At 51.9% G+C, this 4,000-nt stretch overlaps 1 long non-coding RNA gene across 2 annotated transcripts; it reads left to right on the top strand.

Moving 5' to 3' along the window:
• Positions 1–6: 6 nt before the first annotated feature.
• LOC135980561 (uncharacterized) lies at positions 7–3,870 on the top strand. 2 transcript variants are annotated; one of them, XR_010597568.1, is made up of 4 exons: positions 7–557; positions 861–1,734; positions 2,046–2,914; positions 3,220–3,870. It is a non-coding gene; the product is annotated as an uncharacterized LOC135980561 (long non-coding RNA). The 2 variants fall into 2 exon arrangements; XR_010597567.1 differs by having other exon boundaries at positions 2,046–3,870.
• Positions 3,871–4,000: the final 130 nt, after the last annotated feature.

The following is a 4,000-nucleotide window of genomic DNA, read 5'->3' as shown; positions in this document are numbered from 1 at the left end:
GCGGTGTCTCCTATGCAACGGAAGGTTGCATCTAGAAGGATGACTCCAGGTAGTGAGTTGCTTGCTTTCCTCCCATGTCTTTCTATCTGTCTGTCTCTCTCTCTTCTCTAGTGTGTTGGCCAACTTTCTCGCTGACTCTCCTCTCCTCTCCTCGTGCCGCCTCCCTTCGTAGGAAACGCGCAGGCATGCTAGGTGTGCATCCTAGCCAGGTCTCGGTAGCCATGGAGAAGTAGGAGCGGACGAAAACCATGAGGGGCAGTGGGCACTAAAGTGGAGCTGTAACTGTCAGTGTTACCTTGGTCTCTGTTCATCGAGTGGGGCTAATGTAGATGGGACTGGAGAGGGAGGCAGGGATGAGGGCAAGACTCGACGCCCCAATAGAGCTCTGTGTAGTGATAGTTCTTGCTTGGCTTTCTTAGTTTGCGGAGGAATCCTCCAGGAGCCCTAGCCGGACAAGAATATGGCAGAAGTGGACCTGAGCAGTCTGGACATCCTTCTAAGGAGACATGAATAGTCCTCATGTTTCTGCCTTCTGCATCGCTGGCTGTGAGTAAGAGGTCAGTGCTTTGAATTCCTCATGTGTAGTCGCTGTAGTTTTCTTCACAGGCCTTGTGCTTCCTCGTTGGGTATGAGGCTCTGGGATTAAGGCTGGGGAAGGGACAAGAGTCTCCTGAAGAAAGTGAATATTTTGGGTGCCATTACAATGGGTGCCTTCTAGTTGCAGTTGTAACGTAGTAATGGGAGATGGGTTGAGGGTGGGGCCGTGGGATATGGGAGATGTGAAAAGAAGATACTACGCGACATTGCAGACTGAGATGCTAATTGTTTTTGGCTCGCTCTTCCCCCCCCCCCCCCTTTAGGTTTAGAACCAAGGAAAACGAAGTCACCCGTCAGAGTCTACTGCCCTCGTGATGGAAAGCGAGCGAGAGCGTTGAGACTCTGAACATTGTTGATGCCACGCAAAAGGCATCCATCTGGGAGCCGAGGTGATGCCGCTGTCAGTGAGATAAGTGTCTTGTTTCATGAGGGCTCTGCTCACGCCCAACCTGAGTCCAGGTTGGGAAGCCCACTAAGTTGGGGCTGGGTTTGTATGAAAAGGTTCCTGACTAACTGTGGTTACGAGGGGGAAAAGGTCTCTATTTTCAAAGGTTGCTCATTTCTCTGGTCAGGAATGGTGTCTCCTCTGCAGCGGAAGGTTGGATTCAGAAGGATGACTCTAGGTGGTCAGTTGCTTGCTTTCCTCCAATGTTTTTCTTTCTCTCTCTCTCTTCTCTAGTATGTTGGCCAACACACACCCTCTAGCTCTCGCTGTCTGTCCTTGCCTTTCCTCGTGTTGTCTCCTTTCATAAGACACGGGCAGCCGTGTAACGTGTGTATCCCCACAGGCTATGTCTCGGGAGCCATGGAGAAGTAGGAGGGGACGAAAATCATGCACGGCTGTGACTGTCGGTGTTATCTCAGTCTCTGTTTGTCAAGTGGGGCCGAGGTAGATGGGATTGGAGAGGGAGGCCAGGAGGAGGGCAAGATTTGAAGCACCAATAGAGGTTGGTGTAGTGATGGCTCATGCTTGGCTTTTGCAGCTGCGCTTCCAGAGGAATTTTCCAGGAGCCCTATCTCGAGAAGAAACTGGGAGAAGTGGACATGAGCAGACTGGACATCCCTGTAAGCAGACATGAACATCCTTGTCAGCAGACATGAACAGTCCTCAACTTTCTGGCTCCCGCATAACTGGCTGTGAGTAAGCGGTCAGTGCTTTGAATTCGTCATCTGTGCTCGCTGTAGTATTCTTCACAGGCCGTGTGCTTTCTCATTGGGTATGGGGTTCTGTGAGATTACGGCTGGGGAGGGGCCAGAGTCTTCTGTGTAGAGTGATTATTTTAGGTGCCATTGCAAGGGGTGCGTTCTAGTTGTAATGCTAAAGGCGTAATCGGGGGGAGAGTTTGGGGCAGAGCGCTGCCGTGTAGGAGAGGCGAAAAGAATAGGCTACGCGACGCTGCCCACTGAGGTGGTAACTTCATTGTTTTTCCTCCTTGTGCCGGATTTAGTACCCTGGGAAAAGAAATCAAACGTCAGCGTTTACTCCCCTTGTCGGATGGAAAGCGAGCAAGAGCAGTGAGCCTGCGAGCATTGTTGATGCAAGTCAGGAGCCGTCCAGTTGGCAGTGGAGCAGTCGCTACCGTCAGTGAGATAAGTGTGTGGTTTGGTGAGGGTTCTGCGTAGGGCCCCAATGGCTCCAGGTAGGGACGCCCAGTTAGCTGGGGCTGGGTTTGTAAGAAATGGTTCCTAAGCAGCTGTGGTTACGAGAGAGACAAGGTCCCCATTTTCAGGGACTGCTCATTTCTCTGCCCAGATGCGGTGTGTTCTCGGAAGCAGAAGGTTGCATCCAGGAGGATGACTCCAGGTGGTGAGTTGCTTGCCTTCCTCCCATTTTTTTCTCTCTGTCTCTTTCTCTCTCTCTCTCCTCTAGTGTGTTGGCCAACTTTCTCACTCTCTTTCCTCTCCTCTCCTCGTGCCGTCTCCCTTCGTAGGACCACGGGCATCCGTGCTAGGTGTGCATCCTAGCCAGGTCTCGGGAGCCACGGAGAAGTAGGAGCGGACGAAAACCATGCGGGGCAGTGGGCACTAAAGTGGAGCTGTGACTGTCTGTGTTTACTCGGTCTCTGTTCATCTAGTGGGGCTGATGTAGATGGGACTGGAGAGGGAGGCAGGGGTGAGGGCAAGACTCGACGCCCCAATAGAGCTCTGTGTAGTGATAGTTCTTGCTTGGCTTTCTTAGTTTGCGGAGGAATCGTCCAGGAGCCCTAGCCGGACAAGAATATTGCAGAAGTGGACCTGAGTAGTCTGGACATCCTTCTAAGGAGACATAAATAGTCCTCATGTTTCTGCCTTCTGCATCGCTGGCTGTGAGTAAGAGGTCAGTGCTTTGAATTCCTCATGTGTAGTCACTGTAGTTTTCTTCACAGGCCGTGTGCTTCCTTGTTGGGTATGGGGCTCTGTGAGATTACAGCTGGGGAGGGGCCAGAGTCTACTGTGCAGAGTGATTATTTCGGGTGCTGTTGGAAGGGGTGCTTTTTGGTTATAATGCTAAAGGTGTAATGGGGAGGGTTGAGGGCGGAGCCACGTCGTGTGGGAGAGGTGAAAAGGAGAGCCTATGAGATGTTGACTACTGAGATGGTAACTTGTTCCCCCCCTCCGTTCCTTCCCCCGTGGGTTTGTAAGAAATGGTTCCTGCCCAGCTGTGCTTAGGAGAGAGACAAGGTCCCCTTTTTCAGGGGCTGCTCATTTCTCTGGCCAGGAGCGGTGTCTCTTCCGCAGCAGAAGGTTGCATCCAGGAGGATGACTCCAGGTGGTGAGTTGCTTGCCTTCCTCCCATGTTTTTCTCTCTCTTTCTCTCTTCTCTAGTACGTTGGCCAACACACACCCTCTCTCTCTGTCTGTCCTTGCCTTTCCTTGTGCTGTCTCCCTTCAGAAGACACGGGCAGGCGTACTAGGTGTGCATCTGCAGAGGCCAGGTCTCGGGAGCCATGGAGAAGTAGGAGCGTACGAAAACCATGCAGGGCAGTAACTCTCAGTGTTACCTTGGTCTCTGTTCATCGAGTGGGGCTGATGTAGATGGGACTGGAGAGGGAGGCAGGGATGAGGGCAAGACTCGACGCCCCAATAGAGTTCTGTGTAGTCATAGTTCTTGCTTGGCTTTCTTAGTTTGCGGAGGAATCGTCCAGGAGCCCTAGCCGGACAAGAATATTGCAGAAGTGGACCTGAGTAGTCTGGACATCCTTCTAAGGAGACATAAATAGTCCTCATGTTTCTGCCTTCTGCATCGCTGGCTGTGAGTAAGAGGTCAGTGCTTTGAATTCCTCATCTGTAGTCGCTGTAGTTTTCTTCACAGGCGTGTGCTTCCTCGTTGGGTATGAGGCTCTGAGATTAAGGCTGGGGAAGGGACAAGAGTCTCCTGAAGAAAGTGAATATTTTGGGTGCCGTTACAATGGGTGCCTTCTAG

Source organism: Chrysemys picta, unplaced genomic scaffold, assembly GCF_011386835.1.
Source record: "Chrysemys picta bellii isolate R12L10 unplaced genomic scaffold, ASM1138683v2 scaf4424, whole genome shotgun sequence".
Taxonomy (NCBI): domain Eukaryota; kingdom Metazoa; phylum Chordata; order Testudines; family Emydidae; genus Chrysemys; species Chrysemys picta.
This window is presented reverse-complemented; position numbering and strand designations above follow the sequence as displayed.